Source organism: Dendropsophus ebraccatus, chromosome 7 (genome assembly GCF_027789765.1).
Source record: "Dendropsophus ebraccatus isolate aDenEbr1 chromosome 7, aDenEbr1.pat, whole genome shotgun sequence".
NCBI lineage: Eukaryota > Metazoa > Chordata > Amphibia > Anura > Hylidae > Dendropsophus > Dendropsophus ebraccatus.
In genome coordinates, this window is record NC_091460.1 from 9,500,058 (window position 1) to 9,526,275 (window position 26,218).

Below are 26,218 nucleotides of genomic sequence, written 5' to 3' on the forward strand. Positions count from 1 at the left end.
TGTCTTGTCCCTGCCTCCCCTGTCCTGACAGAATAGCCAGCCTACTGGTTTTGCCTCACGGACACCATGGACGCCATGGCCACAATAGTGGACCACATGCAGCAGCTCAACACCATGGTGCAGGAGCTGGCTGACAGGGTCCAAGTGCAGGAGATTGCCCCCCGACAGCTTACCATGACTTCCCCGATACCTCCTGAGCCTCCTATCCAGCTCCCAGAGAAATTTAAGGGGGACAGGAGATGCTTCTGCACTTTCCGGGAGGGTTGTAAGCTGTTCTTTCGACTGTGTCCTCATTCCTCTGGAGACGAGTCGCAGAGGGTGGGCATTGTTTTGTCCCTCCTCCAAGGACCACCTCAGGAATGGGCCTTCTCCCTGTCACTTGACTCCCCCGACCTGCAAACAGTTGACCGTTTTTTCTCCGCATTGGGCCTGCTGTATGATGACCTGGATTGTGCAGCCAGGAGCGACAATTAACCAGGTTACGGCAAGGTGAACCTCCAGTAGAGAATTATTGTTAAGAATTCCGACAGTGGAGCGGCCCTTCCACTTGGAACGACTCTGCTCTCTCCGGTTCCAATTCCGGGCCGGGCTGAGAGACCGAATAAAGGACATGTTAGTGGCCTACCTGACACCCAGAGGAGAGTATGACCTTGGCCATAAGGTTGGATCGACGGTTGTGGGACCGACAAAGGGAGAGGGGTTCCCCAGATCTAACTAGACCCTCTTTGTCTCCAACCTCCTTCTCTAAACCTTCCCCTCCTGTCTCACCCTCTCGGGAAGACGCCACCGATGCCAAGGCCATACGAGCACTTCGCTTACAGTACAACCTCTGCCTGTACTGTGGGAACGCGGGATATAGAGTACGGCAATGTCCGCCAGAAAGCTCCAGACGCCTGAGCGACTATCGAGGGGGTCACTCAGGCACACAGGTAACCTTCGCTCAAAGGAACAAACTGTTACTGGCTGTATCTTTGGTCTTGGAGGATAGATGCATTTCTGGGTATGCCCAGGTAGATTCTGGGTCATCAGCGAATTTCATCAATCCTGTATTTTGGTCTGGTTTGAAGGCATGTCCACTTCTGCTCAGGTGTCCAGTGAATGTCACTGGAGCAGACTCAGCCCCCTTTGCCCAAGGGAATGTACAGTATATTACCCCCCGCCTCGAAGTTAAGGTGGGGGCTGTTCATGTAGAGACCCTTGATTTCCTTCTTATGCAGGATTTGTCCTCAGATGTAATCTTGGGGTTACCCTGGCTGGAAGCGCACAATCCAGTGTTTGATTGGTCCAGCAGGGAACTTATTCGATGGTGGCCTAAATGTGCTTCCCACTGTATTGCTATATCACTTGTGAAATGTTCCCCCAGAGAAGGGGAGATTCCAGAGTTTTTGGCAGATTATGCGGATGTGTTCGACGAGAGTTCGGTGGAGGGGTTGCCCCCCCATCAACCTTATGATTTCTCTATTGATATCATTCCAGGGGCTAAATATCCCAAGGGGCGTATATTTAACCTGTCCTGTCCAGAAAGAGAGGCCATGCGGGAGTATATAAAGGAGAGTTTACGTAAGGGCCATATCCGCCCCTCCTCTTCTCCTTTGGGGGCAGGATTCTTTTTTGTGGGCAAAAAAGACGGTGGACTTAGACCCTGTATTGACTATCGTGAGCTTAACAAGATCACGGTCAAGAACCAGCACCCGCTGCCTCTCATCCCTGACCTTTTTAATCAGATTGTAGGTGCTAGATGGTTCTCTAAGATAGATTTGAGGGGAGCTTACAATCTGATTAGAATTAAGGAAGGCGATGAGTGGAAGTCTGCCTTTAATACCCCAAAAGGCCATTTCGAATATTTGGTCATGCCTTTTGGGTTATGCAATGCTCCGGCAGTCTTCCAGCATTTTGTCAATGATGTCTTCCGCGAATATCTTGGTAGTTTTCTAGTGGTTTATCTTGACGACATTTTGATCTTTTCCTCCGATTGGTCTTCTCACATTTTGCATGTCCGTACTGTCATGGAGCTTCTGAGAGTAAATCATTTGTGTGCTAAGCTGTCAAAATGCCAATTTGGCATACAGGAGGTCTCATTCTTGGGGTATAAAATAACCTCAAACTCGTTCAGTATGGACCCTCTAAAGGTCCAAGCCATCGAAAACTGTGAGCGACCCAATAGCCTTAAGGCTTTGCAAAGGTTCTTGGGTTTTGCCAATTACTACAGGAAATTCATTAAGGGGTTCTCACTCATAGCCAAACCCCTTACTGATATGACCAAAAAGGGAGCCGATCTGGTTAATTGGTCCTCAGACGCTATCATGGCATTTGACAGACTTGTTAATACAGCCGGACTTTGAGCGTCCTTTTATTGTTGAGGTGGATGCATCTGAGGTGGGGGTAGGAGCGGTTCCTTCCCAAGGATCTGAGTCACTGACCAATCTCCGACCTATTGCATTCTTCTCTAGAAAGTTCTCCAAGGCCGAGTGCAACTACGATATAGGTAACAGGGAGTTGCTAGCGATCAAAATGGCTTTTGAGGAATGGAGACACTTCCTAGAGGGTGCAAAACATAAGATCATGGTTCTTACTGATCATAAGAATCTTCAATATCTGGATAAAGCCAAACGTCTCACACCACGCCAGGCTAGATGGGCCTTGTTTTTCACAAGGTTCAATTTCGAGATAACCTACCGGCCTGGTTCCAAGAATGTCAAGGCTGATGCCCTGTCTCGCAGCTTTGACATTGAGACCACGCCCAGGGTACAACCCGATACCATCTTGTCCCCTGGTGTGGTAGTGGCCATTTTATAGCTGGATCTGGTGACTCAAACTCAAATCTGCTGCCCTCTAGCGGCTGATAAGTGTAATACACTTATCAGCAGCTATAGGGATGTTCAGTACGTAATAAAGGTTTTTTTTGTTTGTTTGTTTTTTCCAAATTTAGTTTTTTCTATTTTCCGCACCCTATCTCCGCTGAGTGTTGATCAGCATCGCAAGAAAGTGCGCTGCTAATCAGCAACTCCTCCTTTTTGGCGTAGGGTGTCTTTTTTCTATATCCTATTGCCACAGTCTGCTGATTTTTGGCGTAGGGTTTTTAACACTACACCACTACATACCCCATATACCAATCCCTATATAAAAGTGGCCCCCGGTGTGTTTTCAGTATCGGACACATACGCTATTATTGTCTCCGACACCAAAACAGCCAGTGAGGATGAATGGGGGGATCCTTCTTTCCTCCATTCATCCTCATCCTCAAATGACGTATCTGGGGGTAGCGTAGCGTACGCTGCCTCCCAGGCACGTATTTTCCGCTAATACTGTCCCAATAAGAGATGACAGTATGGTGTGAAATTCTACTAACTCTGTGAGAGTACCTCAGGGTACACTTACAGATTTAGGGTACGTGCACACTGGGCAATGGCGAAGGATAACCCTTTGTGCATTCCGCAGCTGGCACCCGCCGGCGGACTAATGCAGGCGCGTGTCTCCGCCCGTGTCATAGACTCCATGTTATGCATGGGTGGATTCCATCGTCCGTCCAAAGAATGAATACGTTGAACGGAGAGCGGAATCCGCCCGTGCATAGAATGGAGTCTATGACACGGACGGAGACGAGCGCCCGCATTAGTCCGCCGGTGGGTGCCAGCTGCGGAATGTACAAAGGGTTATCCTTCGCCATTTCGCAGTGTGCATGTACCCTTAGAGTGTATGAAGGAAGGGACACCCAAATCCAGCCCCCAGATGCCCCCCCATCCTCTGAAATAGTGCGAAGATCGTTCATGAACTGATCTTCCCACTCCTGGATAAAGGTTACCACCTGTACGAGGATAACTTTTATATCAGCACCCCCTCTTCCGGTCCCTTGCTGCCTAAGCTACTGTAGCTTGCGGCACGATCCGAAAATATCAGAAGCCGTAATAGAGCCCTAATATTTAGCAGCCATGGAGCGGACCCAGCACTTCTGGATATGAAGGACCCCGGATCGCCCCCGGGCAACATTTTCCAGGTGACGTCCCCCACACTGGAGAACGGGAGACCCCAGAAGAAGTGCAGAGTGTGGCATAACAGGGGGATCAGGAAGGACGCCATTTTCCAGTGTGACGCCTGTCCTGATCACACCGGCCTCTGCATACAGGATCGCTTCAAGGCGTACCACACGTTATTGGAGTTCTACATTATCTAAATTCTGTCCCTTATTCCTATTTCAGGGATCACGTTGATCCGTGATTCCGTTGATTCTGATCGCCATTATAGAGTCGGGAAGGAATTTTTTTCCCCAGTGATGAGGCTACTGTCGTCTGCCTTACAAGGGTTTTTTATTTTTTATTTTTACTCTAAATCATTGATCTTGTCATTATTTTTTCATTTTCACAAGGGGCTAAAAGATAAAAAAAAAAACACAAAATGTGTAGAGCAATTTCCCCTGAGTACGGAAATACCCCACATGTGGACATAAAGCGCCATGCGGGTGCAGAGTGAGCATATGGACCCCACTGGTGAGGGGCACAAATGTGGAACAATGTGGCGTGAAAATGAAATATTACATTTTTTACACTATAATGTTGGTCTAGCCTTGAATTTATCATTTTCACAAGGGGTTAAAAGAGAAAAAAAAAACACAATGTGTAGAGCAATTTCCTCCCGAGTCCGTAAATACCCCAAATGTGGACATAAAGCGCCATGTGGGTGCAGGGCAAGCCTCCAAAGGGAAGGAGCGCCATTTGGATTTTGGAGGTTGGATTTGGCTAGAATGGATGATGAACGCTATGTCGCATTTACAGAGCCCTGGTGCTGCCAAGACAGTGGAAACCCCCCACAAGTGACCCCATTCTGGAAACTAAACCCCTCAAGGAATCTAACAAGGGGTGCAATGAGGATATGGACCCCTTGATGACGGGCACATTTGTGCCGTGAAAGTTAAAAAATAAAATTTTTCACTTTCACGTCACATTGTTCCACATTTGTGCCCGTCACCAGTGGGGTCCATATGCTCACTGCACCCCTTGTTAGATTCCTTGAGGGGTGTAGTTTCCAGAATGGGGTCACTTGTGGGGGGGGTTTCCAGTGTTGTGGCAGCACGAGGGCTCTATAAATGCGACGTGGCCCTTGAAATTCATTCCAGTGAAATCCAGCTTCCAAACGCTCCTTCCCTTTGGAGGCTCGTCCTGCGCCCGCTTGGCACTTTATGTCCACATGTGCGGTATTTCCGTACTCGGAAGAAACTGCGCTACATGTTTTGTGTTTTTTTTTTCCTTTTATCCCTTTGTGAAAATGAAAAATTGAAGGCTAGAACAACGTTTTAGTGTACAAAATACTTTTGTCTTTTTTCACGCCACATTGTTCGGGAAAATCTGTAAAGCACCTGTGGGGTCCAGATGCTCACTGCACCCCTTGTTACATTCCTTGAGGGGTGTAGTTTTCTAAATGGTGTCCCTTTAGGGGTGTTTTTTAGGTTTTGGCACCCCAGAGCCTCTGCCAACCAGAAGTGGTACAGTCAGAAATGACCAAATATAATGGAGCCATTGAAATGCACTAGGCGCTACTTTATATCTGAGGCTTGTGGTTGCGTCAAATAGCGCAATAGGGCCACATATGGGGTATTTCTATAAACTGCAGAAACGGGGCAATAAATATTGGGGTGCATTTCTCTGGTAATACGTTTATAATTATGAAAAATATTGGATTACAATAAAATCTCTGCACAGAAAATAAAAATTTTCAAATTTCTTACACACTTCGCTTTTATTTCTGTGGCTCCCCTAAAGGGTTAAAAAACTTTCTGGATGTGCTTTTGCAGAGTTTGGGGGGTGCAGTTTCTGAAATGGGGTGCTTTGTGGGGCTTTTTAACACACAGCCCCCTCAAATACACTTTAAACCTGAACAGGTCCCTAAAAATATCTGATTTTGAAATTTTACTGAAAATGTGGAAATTTGCTGCTAATGTTTTACGCTTTCTATTGTCTAAAAAAAATGAAAGATAGTTTAATAAATGCCGCCAACATAAAGTAGACATGTTGCTAATGCTATTTAATATATAATTTATGTGGTATAACCATTTTCTGTATAAGCAGAAAAGTTTTAAAGTTGGAAAAATGCATTTTTTCACAATTTTTCACGCTATTTTATTTTTTTTCATAAAGATTCGTTATAATTATCGACTCCAATTTACTAGAAATGTGAAGTACAATATGTCTCGAGAAAACAGTCTCAGAATCAGCCGGATAGGTAAAAGCATCCCGAAGTTGTTAATGAATAAAGTGACACAGGTCATATTCATAAAATTTGCTTCGGTCCTTAAGGCCATTTCAGGTCCGGTCCTTAAAGGGGTTGTCCGGCGATAAAAAATTATTCACAGAATAACACACATTACAAAGTTATACAACTTTGTAATGTATGTTATGTCTGTGAATGGCCCCCTTCCCCGTGTCCCACCATCCCCACCCGTGTACCCGGAAGTGTGGTGCGCTATACATTACCTGTCACGTGCCGACCACGGTCTCCGATCCTCAGCAGTGACGTCTTCTTCGGGAGGGCGGCGGATCTTCCCGAGTGCCGGCCACCCTCTGCAGCGTCATCCGAAGCTCAGCCGCGATTGGCTGAGCATAACTGTGCTCAACCAATCGCGGCTGATGACGCGGCCACGTCATCAGCTGCTCAGCCGCGATTGGCTGAGCACAGTTATGCTCAGCCAATCGCGGCTGAGCTTCGGATGACGCTGCAGAGGGCGGCCGGCACTCGGGAAGATCCGCCGGTCTCCCAAAGAAGACGTCACTGCTGAGGATCGGAGACCGTGGACAACACGAGATGCGGTGAGTATAATGCACCACACTTCCGGGTCTAGCTTGGGTGGGGGGAAACACGGGGAAGGGGGCCATTCACAGACATAACATACATTACAAAGTTGTATAACTTTGTAATGTGTGTTATTCTGTGAATATTTTTTTATCGCCGGACAACCCCTTTAAGGGGTTAAAATCGCTTGAACTGTTGATATTTAATGTTTTTTAAAAAAATGACCCTGAAATGACAGTTACGCTTTAAATAGAAGCACATGTTTCAGTCTAGCGTGTATAGCGTACTATTTGCTCATCACTAAATAAAGTATTTTACCCTCTTAATTTTTTTTCTGTCATTCTTAGAGACAAATTTTCTTCACTAAGTTGTTCCATGTACCCAGTTTCCTCTTCTGGATGGTAATTCCAGCTTCACCTCGCCTGTATAGGTATAAAAATTAAGCCGAACATCTCCCATTGACTTTAATGGGATTCGATTTCGAGTCGAACTTCACTACTGTTCGAGGTTCGACTCTAACTTGAACATTTTACTGTTCGATCATCACTAGTGGAGGACAAATCATGTGCTGATCGGTGTAGGACACGTCATGTGCTGATCGGTGTAGGACACGTCATGTGCTGATCGGTGTAGGACACGTCATGTGCTGATCGGTGTAGGACACGTCATGTGCTGATCGGTGTAGGACACGTCATGTGCTGATCGGTGTAGGACACGTCATGTGCTGATCGGTGTAGGACACGTCATGTGCTGATCAGGTGACCAATTAATAGTCACCCGATAATTGTTCAATGTAAAGTTTAAGTTTCAGGACATTATGACTTCCTTGTATTATGAACAGCCAAGTTTTTCTGTTTGAAGTAATAAAAGTCTATGGGGGGGGGGGGGATTTATCATCTGCACATTTGTTTTTGAGCAGGCGGTGCTTTGTATGGGGTGAGCAAAATGTTACGGTTGTTGCATAAAAATCATTATTAGACGCAAGTGCCTTGATACATCTTGCACAATTTATGCCTAAGGCCGCGGTCACACTGCGTTTTTTGCTCTCGGTTTCTTTCATCCATTTTTGCAAACGAAAAAAACGGATTTAAAAAAAAATCAAAACGCATCTTTTTTTCAGCGTACATAAAAATGTGGTTGACCATGTTTTTGTGTACACAAATTTGCACATGATAAATCTAATGAAAAAGGTAGTTAATAGAAATCCCTGCACCCCTACTAGTCCAAACATTGAAAAAAGGCGCAGGTGGCAGAAACCCCTAATAAATCTTGTACAAATCTCCTTATTAGCAAAAAATAAAAAAAATAGTGCAAACACAATGATAAATGTCCCCGAGGTGATTAGACCTGTAAGATTTCCATCAGTAGCTTCTCACTTATCTCACCAGACAAAGCCGAATCCCCAATAACTTAGTGAAAAATTCTTTAATTCTTGTGTCTATTACTCAATATTACTGATATCATGGGGGTATAAAATGGCCTGAGGGGGGATGAATTGGCCTAGGCCAAAATATACCCCAGTATAGTCTGGACTGGGGTTATACTCTGGCCTGTTACACCAGCACTCCAAGCGTGGAGGTTAAAACATAACTTTTAATGGGTCCAAATAAGCTGACCTACGCCTTTCACGCTACTGCGCTTAATCATGATCTAATAACATATGAATAGAGATGAGCGAACCTGGAGCATGCTAGAGTCCATCCGAACCCGATCGTTCGGCATTTGATTAGCGGTGGCTGCTGAAGTTGGATAAAGCCCTAAGGCTATGTGGAAAACATGGATATAGTCATTGGCTGTGCAACAGCTCACCACAATGGCAAGGTATGACCCACTGCAGACATGAAAATGGTTAAAAGCAGCCCCCCCCCCCCCAACTGCTCAAAAAAACTTCCACAAAAACAATGAGGCTTTTGGTTACCATTTGCTAATGGTGTAAACTACCCCACCATGTTACGGTAGCCTCATACCGGGGCAGTCCTACACTTTACTATGGCCTCTCCATGGCATGAAATACGCCTATGCTCTGGGCATGCAAGATGCATCTTATACCGGCACAAGTAATTACACCACCTGGGTGGGATAGGTGGAGTGCACGACCAAGTAGAGGCAGCCACTCCCCCATCTGGAACACAGAAAAAAACAAAACCTTAGGGCTTTATCCAACTTCAGCAGCCACTGACATTCAAATGCCGAAAGATCGGGTTCGGATGGACTCCAGCATGCTCCAGGTTCGCTTATCTCTACATATGAACAATACATAAAACAAAAGGCATAAAACAACCAATGGAATCATACCACGTAATACAATGAAAGAGGTCATGTGACTTGAGGCTTGGGGAAACACACTGACCATATGTTAACCCTAGATCAACTGTAGTTTTTCAACACCTATCTAAGTCGGTATTCACATAGAAAAAGGGACATGTAGTTTATAAGTAATGAATAAGTAAGTCATTTTTGTAATTTAAACCCTTAGGTCTACGTGTATCTAGGCGGAAAATGGCTTCCACCAAATATTATTACCCAAAGGAAGAGTCGTATTTCATCTGAGACTCTGGTAATAGAGCACCACATGAAGCAGAAACACACGGGGGGAGATTTATGAAAATGTGTAAATATACACCTATTGTAAACTTCCCACAGCAACCAATCACAGCTCAGCTTTCAGATCTGGTAAAATATAAGAGGAGCTGTGATTGGTTGTTCTGGGCAGTTTACACCAGGTGTATATTTATACCCTTTCATAAATCTCCCCCCACTTTTAGTTCAAAAACATTGATCTCCAATACAGGAATAGTGAAGTGTTATGTCAGCAGAGTCTCCGAGGTTGGAGCACAGGTCACAGGCATTAGTCCTAAGTGAAAGTTCACCTCTGTGTCCGTCTCACTTCTGGGTCGCCTCTGCGTCCGTCTCACTTCTGGGTCGCCTCTGCGTCAGTCTCACTTCTGGGTCGCCTCTGTGTCCGTCTCACTTCTGGGTCGCCTCTGTGTCCGTCTCACTTCTGGGTCGCCTCTGCGTCCGTCTCACTTCTGGGTCGCCTCTGCGTCCGTCTCACTTCTGGGTCGCCTCTGCGTCCGCCTCACTTCTGTCAGGTTCCTCCTCCTTCCCCTATCTCCTTAATGCGTCTGCCTGGCTCCCTGCCAGCTTGTCTCTCTGCACAGACACAGGCTTATTAAAGGGTGTAAATTATAGACTAGTGTAAGCTCCCCACGGCAACCAATCACAGCTCAGCTTTCATTTTACCAGAGCTGAGCTGTGATTGGTTGCTATGGGCAGTTTACACCTCTGTATATGGGAGAACTCACCTCCCTCTCCAGTCTCCCATGGACATGGGCAGCCCCCCAAGAGGGGGTCGGGGGGGGGGGTTACCCTACTTTGCGATAAGCTTTCTGCTTAGTCTACACAGCTCCACATCTCCTGTACAATTGGGGTATTTCAGAGTAGACTTCATCACTAGTAGAATCTGCACTTATTATCATAGTGACGGTATAATAATATACACCCGTCCCACAGAGCCGCTCAGTAGCCCATATAGGCGATTACAGTGATGTTACATCAATACTTTACTCAGGGGCGTAACTAGAAATGGCTAGGCCCCATAGCAAATTTTTGATAGGGCCCCCCCCGACTGACCACCAAACCGTCAAGTGTACTCATAACTACATAACTATAAGCACTGTTCAGGAGTGTTGAAGTTAAAGGGACAATTGCAAAACCCGGGAGGCCACCATGTGCTGCAAATGATGACAGTTCAGGGGGCCCAGTGTAGTGCAGGAGCAGGCCATGGGGTCCCCTGATGTGGTGTGCCCCATAGCAGCGACTATGGCTGCTATAGTGGTAGTTACGCCCCTGACTTTACTCACCTTTTTCTTTTCCATCTGGTCCAAACCATCATGAAGACTTCTTCCAGCCATTATTCATCTCTGCAGAATATGTCAAACATCTTGATTTCTTTCTTTTCCCCCTCCTCTATACAAACCCCCCATCCATAGTGCCCCACATGGTATCTCATTGTGACCTCATTCAGTAATGAAGCCCTCTTTGTTCTTACTCACCCCCCTATAAACAAAATGACTAGAAAATACAGACATGTTTTTTTTTTTCTTCTTCTGTGTCCTGCAGATCAGCTATGGAGCCACCGACCAGTCACTATCTGATAGACGTCTCTATCCACATGTTTTCCGCACCGTTCAAAGTCACCACGTCCACAATATGGTAATATCCAAACTTCTGAAGCACTTTGGCTGGACCTGGGTTGGGATTATAGCATCGGATGATGATGCTGGAGAGAATGAGCTGCAGATACTGACAAAGTACTTGAGAGAGGACGGGATCTGTGTCGCCTCCACCGTGATATTTGCATACTATAAACCTTTGGTTCTTGACCAGATTAAAAAGGCTTTCGACTATCCAGGCATCAGTGCCATTATAATGTGCGGATCCTACTCTCCGATTTTATATATTCTTTTAACTGTACATTTATCACTTTTAAAAGAAACAGGTTTATCTGCATTTTACGACAAAACTTTCATCTTTCCACCTACATGGTTTTTCAGTCCCATCCTAGCAGAAAAACAGTTTCCACAACTGAATGGGAGTCTGGTCATGGACTTCTCCTTACAACCTTTTCCAGGAATGGAAGATTTTGTAGAAAACTACTGGACATTCAGCAGTGTATACAACAATGGTGACCGCTTTATATACCTAGGATTTTTAGATCACAATAAGGATAGAAATTCCTTTGTTACCCCCAATGATGAACCCAGTTTATCAACCACTATGCCAAGTCTGAGGAATTACCTCTCCTCCGGGGTCTCTCCGAGAGTGTATCAGGCAGTAGAAATCCTGGGAAAGTCTCTACATGAAATGTTCTTATATATAAAAGACAAATATCAGGAAACCTCAATCCCTGGACTTCTACAACACAGCCGGAAGTTACAGAGCTACATACTGAGGATGAAGTCTACATGGGATCCAATGACACCTTCATATTACTTTACTGACCAAGGAGAAGCTGTACATCCATATAGGATAACGAACTGGGTATTTATAGATAAGACCACACATATGGACAAACGTGTGGTGGAAGTGGGAAATTATACACCATGGGCGGTCAGTGGTCAGGAGCTTCACATGAATACCCCGGCTATAACATGGAAACTCACAAAGGAGGTAAGAAACTATATATATATATATATATATATATATATATATATATATATATATATTATATGATCATGTAAATCGTGTAAAGATCACATGTATATAACCTAAAAGTGTACAAAACACGGACACACTGGAATGATAGGATAAGGCTGGTAATGTAGCAATGTGCAGGATGTGAGTAGTAAAGGCAGTGACGGCAGCAGCACAGTACAGTATGGTGGGAGAGGAGATGGGCGGCCGGGGAGGTCTAGTAGTAACAGTATGAGGGGCAGTAGTCACTACAAAGTGACCGGTATGGGTGGAGAGATGGCTCTGTGGACGGCTGATCTATATCATAAAAATCAAAGTCTGTCTGTCTGTCTGTCTGTTTGTCCTCTATAGACTTCCAAACGCCTGAACCGTTTGACCCCAAATTTGGCACACAGATACATTGGGTGCCCGGGAAGGTTATTGCGAAGGTCCCGTCCCCGCCAGATGTACAGGAGGGGAGGGGGAGGGGAAAGAGAGGCGCCTCATAGAGATGAATGGGAAAATCTCCTCACTGCAAACACAGGTGATATAATTAGCTGCAGCAGACACGGCAGTTGGAGCCTTAGCAACCAATAGGATTACTGCTTTCATTTTCATAGGGAGCAATGGTTGCTAGGGAAGCTGCCTCACAACATCCACAGTAATAACTGGTAGACCCCCTACTCCAACTATACAGTACATGTATATACAGGACCCCCTACTCCATCTATACAGTACATGTATATACAGGACCCCCTACTCCATCTATACAGTATATGTATATACAGGACCCCCTACTCCATCTATACAGTACATGTATATACAGGACCCCCTACTCCATCTATACAGGACATGTATACAGGACCCCCTACTCCATCTATACAGTACATGTATATACAGGGCCCCTACTCCATCTATACAGGACATGTATACAGGACCCCCTACTCCATCTATACAGTACATGTATACAGGACCCCCTACTCCATCTATACAGTACATGTATACAGGGCCCCTACTCCATCTATACAGTACATGTATATACAGGACCCCCTACTCCATCTATACAGTAGATGTATATACAGGACCCCCTACTCCATCCATACAGTACATGTATATACAGGACCCCCTACTCCATCCATACAGTACATGTATATACAGGGCCCCCTACTCCATCTATACAGTACATATATACAGGACCCCCTACTCCATCTATACAGTACATGTATATACAGGACCCCCTACTCCATCTATACAGTACATGTATACAGGACCCCCTACTCCATCTATACAGTACATGCATATACAGGACCCCCTACTGAATGTATACAGTATATGTATATACAGGACCCCCTACTCCATCTATACAGTACATGTATATACAGGACCCCCTACTCCATCTATACAGTACATGTATATACAGGACCCCCTACTCCATCTATACAGTACATGTATATACAGGACCCCCTACTCCATCTATACAGTACATGTATATACAGGACCCCCTACTCCATCTATACAGTACATGTATATACAGGACCCCCTACTCCATCTATACAGTACATGTATATACAGGACCCCCTACTCCATCTATACAGTACATGTATATACAGGACCCCCTACTCCATCTATACAGTACATGTATATACAGGACCCCCTACTCCATCTATACAGTACATGTATACAGGACCCCCTACTCCATCTATACAGTACATGTATATACAGGACCCCCTACTCCATCTATACAGTACATGTATATACAGGACCCCCTACTCCATCTATACAGTACATGTATATACAGGACCCCCTACTCCATCTATACAGTACATGTATATACAGGACCCCCTACTCCATCTATACAGTACATGTATATACAGGACCCCCTACTCCATCTATACAGTACATGTATATACAGGACCCCCTACTCCATCTATACAGTACATGTATATACAGGACCCCCTACTCCATCTATACAGTACATGTATATACAGGACCCCCTACTCCATCTATACAGTACATGTATACAGGACCCCCTACTCCATCTATACAGTACATGTATATACAGGACCCCCTACTCCATCTATACAGTACATGTATATACAGGACCCCCTACTCCATCTATACAGTACATGTATACAGGAACCCCTACTCCAACTATACAGTACAAGTATATACTGAAACCCCTACTCCATCTATACAGTACATGTATATACAGGACCCCCTACTCCATCCATACAGTACAAGTATATACAGGACCCCCTACTCCATCTATACAGTACATGTATATACAGGGCCCCCTACTCCATCCATACTGTACATGTATATACAGGGCCCCCTACTCCATCTATACAGTACATGTATATACAGGACCCCCTACTCCATCTATACAGTACATGTATATACAGGACCCCCTACTCCATCTATACAGTGCATGTATATACAGGACCCCCTACTCCATCTATACAGTGCATGTATATACAGGACCCCCTACTCCATCTATACAGTACATGTATATACAGGACCCCCTACTCCATGTATACAGTACATGTATATACAGGGCCCCTACTCCATCTATACAGTACATATATATACAGGACCCCCTACTCCATCTATACAGTACATGTATATACAGGACCCCCTACTCCATCTATACAGTACATGTATACAGGACCCCCTACTCCATCTATACAGTACATGTATACAGGACCCCCTACTCCATCTATACAGTACATGTATATACAGGACCCCCTACTCCATCTATACAGTACATGTATATACAGGACCCCCTACTCCATCTATACAGTACATGTATACAGGACCCCCTACTCCATCTATACAGTACATGTATACAGGAACCCCTACTCCAACTATACAGTACAAGTATATACTGAACCCCCTACTCCATCTATACAGTACATGTATATACAGGACCCCCTACTCCATCCATACAGTACAAGTATATACAGGACCCCCTTCTCCATCTATACAGTACATGTATATACAGGGCCCCCTACTCCATCCATACTGTACATGTATATACAGGGCCCCCTACTCCATCTATACAGTACATGTATATACAGGACCCCCTACTCCATCTATACAGTACATGTATATACAGGACCCCCTACTCCATCTATACAGCAGGGCTCCAGACTAAAAAATTTACCTAGGAGCCATTGGCTCCTAACCTGAAAAATTTAGGCGCCAAATAGAATATTTGGTCGCCAACATTTTAAACCATGTAAAATTAATGTTATGTTAAATGGGACTTACTGTGTGCAGAGGCCGCGGCAGCATCCTCCTCCTTTAGATTCTCTCTTTTCTTAGTTTGAAAATGTTCAACATGGAAACTTGCAACCTGACAACCATATACAGTCTGACAACCATATACAGTCTGACTCAGTACTTCAGCTTCACTTGGCTAGCCTTTTAATGAGGCTTACTCTTCTGAACTTGAACTTAAAGGGAACCTGTTGACCCCCGTGCCAGGGTGACAGGCTCCCAACCCCCCGTTAGAGCCCCCTATACTCACCTCATCGCGCCGGATCCCGCTTCTGAAGATGGTCGGGTCACGGAGATCTCAGCCGCTGCAGCCCGGCGTGCGCTGAGAGATGAGTCCAACGCTCAGAGAATGACAGGAGAGTCCAGCGCTCCATCATTCTCTATGAGTGTTGGACTCATCTCTCAGTGTGCGCGCCGGGCTGCAGCGGCTGAGATCTCCGTGACCCGACCATCTTCAGAAGCGGGACCCGGCGCGATGAGGTGAGTATAGGGGGCTCTAACGGGGGGTTGGGAGCCTGTCACCCCGGCACCGGGGGTGACAGGTTCCCTTTAAAAGCTTGCAACAGTCTATACATACTGAGCTAGACTTATGACTGCAGCCATAGTGACCCCCCACAAGATGTGTATATAGATAGATATATCTCTCACCTAGTGACTAATGCAAGTGACCCCCTACAATACAGACACCTGAGGGGCCCTGATAATAATAATTGTGCATATATCTCCCAGTGTCTGCAGCCAGTTTGCCCTACACTTATAGATGGCCCCCTCCCCTTATAGATGACCCCCTCCTCCCCCCCATTATAGATGCCCCCTTCTCCCCCCCATTATAGATGCCCCCTCTCCCCCCCATTATAGATGCCCCCTCTCCCCCCCCATTATAGATGCCCCCTCTCCCCCCCCCATTATAGATGCCCCCTCTCCCCCCCATTATAGATGCCCCCTCTCCCCCCCCATTATAGATGCCCCCTCTCCCCCCCCATTATAGATGCCCCCTCTTCTCCCCCCCTTATAGATACCCCCTCCCCTTATAGATGACCCCCTCTACCCCCATTATAGATGCCCCCTCCTCCTCCCCATTGTAGATGCCCCCTCTTCTCCCCCCCTTATAGATACCCCCTCCCCTTATAGATAGCCCCCTCTCCCCCCCTTGAACATGGCCCCTCTTCTCCCCCCATTATAGATGCCCCCCCCTTCTCTTCCCCCCATTTTAGATGCCCCCCCTTCTCTTCCCCTCATTATAGATGCCCCCCCCCCCCTTCCTCCTCTATGCTAAGCAGTATTTAAAAAAAACAAACACACAAACTCACCTGACAACCCGCTCCCCCGGCGATCCTCTGCTTCTTCAGGTGCTGTCCCCGGCTGATGCGCGGCTGCCGGCGGTGTCTCGTCCTATCCCCGGCAGCGCGGCGCATCAGTGAGCTCTCTGTACGCCGGGGCTGTGACTTCTGACACAGGAAGCGTCTCTGACGCGCGCTTCCTGTGCCGGAAGTCAGGGCCCCAGGCAGCTCACTGATGCGCCGCGCTGCCGGGGATAGGATGGGACACCCCCGGCAGCCGCGCATCAGCCGCGCATCAGCCGGGGACCGGACTTAAAGAGACAGCGCGCCGCCGCCGGGGCCAGTCGCAAATGGCGCCCAGATTAATAAATCTGGGCGCCATTTGCAAAATATTAGTCGCATTGGCGACCATTTTGGTCGCCATCTGGAGCCCTGTACAGTGCATGTATATACAGGACCCCCTACTCCATCTATACAGTGCATGTATATACAGGACCCCCTACTCCATCTATACAGTGCATGTATATACAGGACCCCCTACTCCATCTATACAGTACATGTATATACAGGACCCCCTACTCCATGTATACAGTACATGTATATACAGGGCCCCTACTCCATCTATACAGTACATATATATACAGGACCCCCTACTCCATCTATACAGTACATGTATATACAGGACCCCCTACTCCATCTATACAGTACATGTATACAGGACCCCCTACTCCATCTATACAGTACATGTATATACAGGACCCCCTACTCCATCTATACAGTACATGTATATACAGGACCCCCTACTCCATGTATACAGTTTATGTATATACAGGACCCCCTACTCCATCTATACAGTACATGTATATACAGGACCCCCTACTCCATCTATACAGTACATGTATATACAGGACCCCCTACTCCATCTATACAGTACATGTATATACAGGACCCCCTACTCCATCTATACAGTACATGTATATACAGGACCCCCTACTCCATCTATACAGTACATGTATATACAGGGCCCCCTACTCCATCTATACAGTACATGTATATACAGGGCCCCCTACTCCATCTATACAGTACATGTATATACAGGACCCCCTACTCCATCTATACAGTACATGTATACAGGGCCCCCTACTCCATCTATACAGTACATGTATATACAGGACCCCCTACTCCATCTATACAGTACATGTATACAGGACCCCCTACTCCATCTATACAGTACATGTATATACAGGGCCCCCTACTCCATCTATACAGTACATGTATATACAGGACCACTACTCCATCTATACAGTACATGTATATACAGGACCCCCTACTCCATCTATACAGTACATGTATACAGGAACCCCTACTCCAACTATACAGTTCAAGTATATACAGAACCCCCTACTCCATCTATACAGTACATGTATATACAGGACCCCCTACTCCATCTATACAGTACATGTATATACAGGACCCCCTACTCCATCTATACAGGGCATGTATATACAGGACCCCCTACTCCATCTATACAGTACATGTATATACAGGGCCCCCTACTCCATCTATACAGTACATATATATACAGGACCCCCTACTCCATCTATACAGTATATGTATATACAGGGCCCCCTACTCCATCTATACAGTACATGTATATACAGGACCCCCTACTCCATCTATACAGTATATGTATATGCAGGACCCCCTACTCCATCTATACAGTACATGTATATACAGGGCCCCCTACTCCATCTATACAGGACATGTATATACAGAGCCCCCTACTCATCTATACAGTACATGTATATACAGGACCCCCTACTCCATCTATACAGTACATATATATACAGGGCCCCCTACTCCATCTATACAGGACATGTATATACAGGACCCCCTACTCCATCCATACAGTACATGTATATACAGGGCCCCCTACTGCATCTATACAGTACATTTATATACAGGACCCCCTACTCCATCCATACAGTACATGTATATACAGGACCTCCTACTCCAACTATACAGTACATGTATATACAGGACCCCCTACTCCATCTATACAGGACATGTATATACAGGGCACAACAGGTATACCAAACTGTGACTGGGTAACACTGCTACACCAGACCTGACCAATACCGCCATACTGTGACTGGATAACACTGCCAGACCTGACCAATACCGCCATACTGTGACTGGATAACACCTCCACACCAGATCTGACCAATACCGCCATACTGTGACTGGGTACCACCGCCACACCAGACCTGACCAATACCGCCATACTGTGACTGGATAACACTGCCACACCAGACCTGACCAATACCGCCATACTGTGACTGGATAACACTGCCACACCAGACCTGACCAATACCGCCATACTGTGACTGGATAACACCTCCACACCAGATCTGACCAATACCGCCATACTGTGACTGGGTACCACCGCCACACCAGACCTGACCAATACCGCCATACTGTGACTGGATAACACTGCCACACCAGACCTGACCAATACCGCCATACTGTGACTGGATAACACTGCCACACCAGACCTGAACAATACCGCCATACTGTGACTGGATAACACTGTCATATAACACCTGACCAATACCGCCATACTGTGCTGGATAACACTGTCATACCAGACCTGACCAATACCGCCATACTGTGCTGGATAACACTGTCATACCAGACCTGACCAATACCGCCATACTGTGACTGGATAACACTGCCATACCAGACCTGACCAATACCGCCATACTGTGACTGGATAACACTGCCATACCAGACCTGACCAATACCGGCAAACTGTGACTGGGTAACACCGCCACACCAGTCCTGACCAATACCACCATACTGTGACTGGATTACACCATCATACCAGACCTGACCAATACCACCATACCGTGACTGGTTAACACCGCCACACCAGACCTGACCAATACCGCCATACCGTGACTGGATAACACTGCCACACCAGACCTGACCAATACCGCCATACTGTGACTGGATAACACCCCCATACCAGACATGACCAATACCGACACACTGTGACTGAATAACACTGCCATACAGGTAAATACAACCCTGCAGGTATACAGGACACTACAGGTATACAGGACCCCAAAACTATACACTACAAGTGCACGGGACCTCCACAAAACTATATACTACAGGTATACAGGATCCCAAACTTTACACTACAGGTATATAGGACCCCAAAACTATATACTACAGGTATACAGGACCTCCACCAACTATATACTTCAGGTATACAGGACCTCCACCAACTATATACTACAGGTATACAGGACCCCAAACCATACACTACAGGTATACAGGACCTACACCAACTCTATATACAGGTATACAGCACCTTCACCAACTCTATACTACAAGTATACAGGACCCCAAATATACTACAGTTATACAGGAACTCCACCAGCTATATACTACAGGTATATAGGACCAAAAACTATACACTACAGGTATACAGGACCTCCACCAACTCTATACTATAGTTATACAGGACCCTCAAACTATTTACTACAGGTATACAGGACCCCCGAACTATAAACTACAGGTATACAAGACCTCCACCAATTATACACTACAGGTATCCAGGACCCTCAAACTATAAACTACAGGTATACAAGACCTCCACCAACTATACATTACAGGTATACAGCACCAACTATATACTACAGGTATACAGGACCCCCAAACTATACAGTACAGGTATACAGGACCTTCACCAACTGTACACTGCAGGTATACAGGACCTCCCCCAACTATACACTATAGGTATACAGCCCCCCCAACTATGCACTACAGATATGCGAGACTCCTAAAAACTATACATTGTGGGTATACAGAACCCCTCCAACTATGCACTACAGGTATACACTAATTCCACTGATTAACTCAGATGAAACAATACCTTTAGCTTGGCCTCCTGGGCACCTTAGAACAAATCTAATTAACACACTGACACTTTATACCCGGGCAGCGCCGGGTACATTTTCTAGTATATATATATATATATATATATATATATAGCACAGTGCACTGTATGACACTAAGGAGCTTTTTTAGTTTAAGAGGATAAAGATCTGGTGAAAAAGTGAGGTGCATGACTCGAGCATGTGTGGTGTGAGCCCCCGGTGATGTTTTGTCTGAGGATTGGCCGATCACTTGCTAGACGGTGAAGTGTGACTCCACTCTGGTGGTGGTTGGCCAAGATACAGCCGGACCTTGAGATGGTATATTGTGACGCCAGTGCCGGTTGGGCACACAGGTGTGATGGCACGCCTGCTTTTATTTTACAATGCCGATTGTACCTTTTTCCTCTGTGGCCAGTGTCCGGCCAAGTTGCTACGGTGGTCTCTTGGGATAGTGTAATCCCGGATGGCCAGAGCGGTGTAGTGACCCTCCCAAACTATCGGATCTCCTACCCACAGAAAGGAGAAGTGTCCAAAGGTTGAGGTGTTTGCTGTGTCGGTGTGAGGCGAAGGATCACAGAGTCTCTTTCCCATAAATAAGCTTGGTTTTACTTGGCAGGTACTTGGCAGGTACAAGACAAATACTTGACAATTCAGCAACCGAATCTGCGATAGAAATGCAGTGTAGGATACAGTCGTGCTGACTGAGTAGTGTGCTGAGATATACAAAGAAGCAGAGTAGCAGAGAGGAGGATGTCGTGAGAGTCTCAACCCAAGTAGTACTGTGGTCTGCCGGGAGGTTGGAGGATGACGTAGAAGAATACTTAGAAGAAGATGAAGAACACTTGTGCCCGTGTATTGACCTTTTGTTAGTCTTCACACTACCTTATGCTTACTAGATTTGGCTGAACCGTCCTAGGGTGTGACACAAGCCCCCAACATTGTTACCTAGGATTAACGGAATACTGAGGGTTCCCTGCTGACAACCATGCTGTGAGATAGAGTTCCTAGGCTTTGCGCAACTTTGCTCTATCCGGATCAGTTCCTAGCTTACTGCTATCTGTGGATACTGTCCTGTTCTGTGATACTCCTAATCCCCCCAAATCCCCCCAAATCTGCCCTCTTCCCTATTTTTCCCCCCTCAACCCCCCACCAAGAAGTGAAGTAAACTCATTCTTACCTAATGACTTTTGACCCCAGAATTTTCTGTGGCAGCCATTTTGTGACAATGACATCATCAAGAGGGAAACTGGTCTAAGCCCTGTCAGTCCAGCCTCCCTTTGTCAGATGACATAGGTTGCTGAGCTCTGATTGGCTGAAAAAGCTGTAAGCCATCTAACAGTTCTGCAGAGTCAGTTAGACATCACAGGAGACAAAGTGCATCATGGGAAAGCCCAAACCAGGAAGTGAAGAAAAAATGAAGCCACCAACTGGAGCTTCAGTTCATTTTTTTTTTAATCAGCGCTGGAGTTGCCCTTTAAGGTGAATGTGTCACCTTAATTTTTTTTTTTTACCAATTAGAGTCAGATGCTAACAGTTGCTCTTTTATTCTAATCTGTTTCTATTTTCTGACTTTATTTTTTTTTATTTAAGTTTTTGTACATTTTTATTGGGGCTGCCATCTTGCCTGGGCTGTTCTTAACAGTTTTTAGGGAAATGCTTTACAGCGAGACTCATGGACATAGACAACAATAGACAAGCTCTGTCCCTTTGAGATGTAATGTAAAGTACGCTCTGTGACCTTTGTCATTCCGTAGGGAGCTTCTATTGTCTCCTCTAGCTACTGGTGTCACACGTCGCTGCAATCAGATCATTTTATAGCAGTCTCATCACTGCAGACAAAACAGGAAGTCTCAGCTTAGTTTTAGCCCCAGTGGCGAGAATAAAAACTACAAGATTTCAGTATTATTTTATAATATAGATAGAAAAATGAAAAATTTGAAAAAATATCACCAAAAATTCCTAAAAAATGTTTAACATAAAAACATTTTTAAACAGTAAGTCATTTTCTGAGGACATATTCCCTTTAAGACATTTTACAAAAAAATTATGTGTTCTTTAAAAATACTGAAAAAAGCCACAAAACCCATATATTGAACATACTGTATACTGTGAAATTTAAGTTCCCAGCCATAGTGCAGCAATAGCATAAATGCTTTAACAATGTGTATAGTCTCATAGTATTCCAATATTAACCTGCTGCTCGGCAGGGAATTCAAGTTTACTTTGCTCTGTAGATGTATTAGCAGAATTTAATGTACAGTATACATCAAAATCGATATATAGCCCATGTCTGAACATAACTATTGCTGAAAGTTCCACACATAGGAATTGCAGACTTTTAGACACTGTCATTTCAAACATTTAAATAGACGCTGTCATTTCAACACACTTTACAAAGATCGATAGGACAGGTGAATATACAAAACTCTAATACATCTTATCAGACAAAATTGCTTCCTTCTCCTGTTATCAAGCATTTCTCTTCTCCCCCTATTCCTGCTAAACTGCCATTTACTCACATCATCCTGTAGCTAGTTCAGGGATCAGGTTACAACCAAGGCTCCCTTTATGGAAGGGGAGGAGGACGATCTGAGGGGGAGAGCCTGGGTACACAGAAAGAGAGACAGTTGGGTTTTATATACACAGGTTAGGGTATGTTCACACTGAGTAAAACAGGTGGAATCCCACGGCGGAGCCCCCACCATGAAATCCTGCATGCCTTATTGTGTCAATGGGATGCCTTGCGCACCTCACTTTGCTAAATTGCTTCTCGGCCTTTTGGCTAAGATCAAGCATGATGAGTAATGGGTAGAACGGTTGACTGTGCTGTCCGAGCAGCCTTCCTAGTTAAATATAAAAAACAAAAATCCAAAAATATGGTTTATGATTTCTTCTCACACACTGCAGAAAGTTACGCTGCTTTTAGGGAATTGTTTATTCATTTATTTATCCATCTATAAATGTGCATATTATATATATATATATATATATTCTACAGGTCCATGTGCTCATATATACAGTATATATATATATATATATATATATATATATATATATATATATATATTCTACAGGTCCATGTGCTTATATATATATATATATATATATTCTACAAGTCCATGTGCTCATAAATATTCTACAAGTCCATGTGCCCTTATATACAGGGCTGTGGAGTCGGTAAGCCACAGCTCCAACTCCGACTCCGACTCTTGAATTTTATCAGGACCGACTCCGACTCCTGCTCCTTCATAATTGGTCGGTCATATACCAGGGGAGTTATTTATCACACTGGCTCAGCAGCTTCTCCATAATGTCCTACATGATCCTGGGGCAACTTCTGAGGGAATAATGGAATACTGTATATACAGCAGATTCTCCTGTGTGTGCAGCGGATGCAGCCAGTCTCCAGCCTCCATCTCCTGAACTACTCACAACTAGACTAGATGGAGCAGGTGGTCTTTTTCTGCTGACAGTCTTCTATGTTTCTAACTAAATATTAACCAAACACAAAGAAACACTGCTAACAATGCCAGATCCCTGTGATACAGAGGGGTCAGCCATAGTGATGTTGAGGGTGTGCGCAATAGCACACACACATACACACACAGCCTGCTGCAGCCATAGCACGCACATATACACACTCATCCACAGCCTACTGCAGCCATAGAGCACACACACACACACTCACACACACAGCCTGCTGCAGCCATAGCGAGCGCACACACACACACACTCACACACAGCCTGCTGCAGCCATAGTGCGCGCACACACACACACACACACACACACACACTCACACTCACACACAGCCTGCTGCAGCCATAGCGTGCACACACACAGCCTGCTGCAGCCATAGCGCATGCAAACACACACACACAGCCTGCTGCAGCCATAGCGCGTGCACACACACACACACAGCCTGCTGCAGCCATGGAGCACACCCACAGCCTGCTGCAGCCATAGTGCACACACACACACACACACACACACACACAGCGCGCTGCAGCCATAGCACACACACACAGCTGCTGCCATAGAACACTGAAGAAAAACACACAATCTTCTCCCAGAGAGGAAACACCACAGGACAGAGGTTACTGCTACACTACTTATGTCTTCACCTCCTCCTCTATATTACACAGGATATCTTCATATTACACTGCTGCTCATATACAATCATCCAGCATCCAGGAAGAGATCAGCACAGATCTCCCCCCACAAAATGGACTCTTCCAGCTCAGAAACAAGCTGCCAAATAGTGGCTGACAACTTTTCCCCAACGCCTCTTATCTAATAGGGCCAGTGACCTATTAGAATGTTGCTCATAAAATATATTGATAAGCAAAAAAAAAAATACAATTCATATCAAAACTCAATTCTAAATTTTTTAAAGATTTTTTTAAAGCTGGAGTCGGAGTCGGTACATTTCTTTTTCCAACTCCAGCCAAAACTAGCTCCAACTCAGACTCTGACTCCACAGCCCTGCTTATATATATATTCTACAAGTCCATATGCCCTTATATATATATATATTCTACAAATCCATGTGCAGGGCTGTGGAGTCGGTAAGCCGCAGCTCCAACTCCGACTCCTTCATAATTGTTCGGTCAGATACCAGGGGAGTTATTATCACATTGGCTCAGCAGCTTCTCCCTAATGTCCTACATTATCCTGGGGCGACTTCTGAGTGAATAAACTGTATATTAAGCAGATTCTCCTGTATGTGCAGCGGATGCAGCCAGTCTCCAGCCTCCATGTCCTGAACTACTCACAACTAGACTAGATGGAGCAGGTGGTCTTTTCCTGCTGACAATCTTCTATGTTTCTAACTAAGTATTCACCATACACACAGAAACACTGCTAACAATGCCAGATCCCTGTGATATAGAGGTCAGCCATAGTGATATACAGGGGGTCACACATAGTGATATAGAGAGGAGTCACACATAGTGATATAGAGGGGTCACACAGTGATATAGAGGGGTCACACATAGTGATATAGAGAGGTCATACATAGGGATATAAAGAGGGGTCACACAAAGTGATATAGAGGGGTCACACATAGTGATATAGAGGGGGGTCACACAGTGATATAGAGAGGTCAGCCGTAGTGATATAGAGAGGTCAGCCATAGTGATATACAGGGGGTCACACAAAGTGATATAGAGAGGGGTCACACAAAGTGATAGAGGTGTCACACATAGTGATATAGAGGGGTCACACATAGTGATATAGAGAGGTCACACATAGTGATATAGAGAGGGGTCACACATAGTGATATAGAGAGGGGTCACACAGTAATATAGAGAGGGGTCACACATAGTGATATAGAGAGGTCACACACATAGTGATAAAGAGAGGGGTCACACATAGTGATATAGAGAGGGGTCACACATAGTGATATAGAGAGAGGTCACACATAGTGATATAAAAAGGGGTCACACATAGTAATATAGAGAGGGGTCACACATAGTGATATAGGGGGGGGGTCACACATAGTGATATAGAGAGGGGTCACACATAGTGATATAGGGGGGTCACACATAGTGATATAGAGAGGGGTCACACATAGTGATGTTGAGGGTCACTGTGGGGGCACGCAATAGCACACATAAACAGCCTGCTACATCCATAGCACACACACACACAGCCTGCTGCAGCCATAGCGCACACACACACAGCCTGCTTCAGCCATAGCACACACACAGCCTGCTGCAGCCATAGCGCACACACACACAGCCTGCTTCAGCCATAGC

The 26,218-nt window shown here is 45.4% G+C and overlaps 1 long non-coding RNA gene across 1 annotated transcript in view; it reads right to left on the reverse strand.

Moving 5' to 3' along the window:
* LOC138796649 (uncharacterized) overlaps nucleotides 1–26,218 on the reverse strand; it is a 95,334-nt gene that overhangs the window by 45,507 nt on the left and 23,609 nt on the right. Inside the window, exon 2 of the long non-coding RNA XR_011363778.1 lies at nucleotides 22,981–23,064. This is a non-coding gene — a long non-coding RNA (uncharacterized lncRNA). The remainder of the gene's footprint in view (nucleotides 1–22,980; nucleotides 23,065–26,218) is intronic.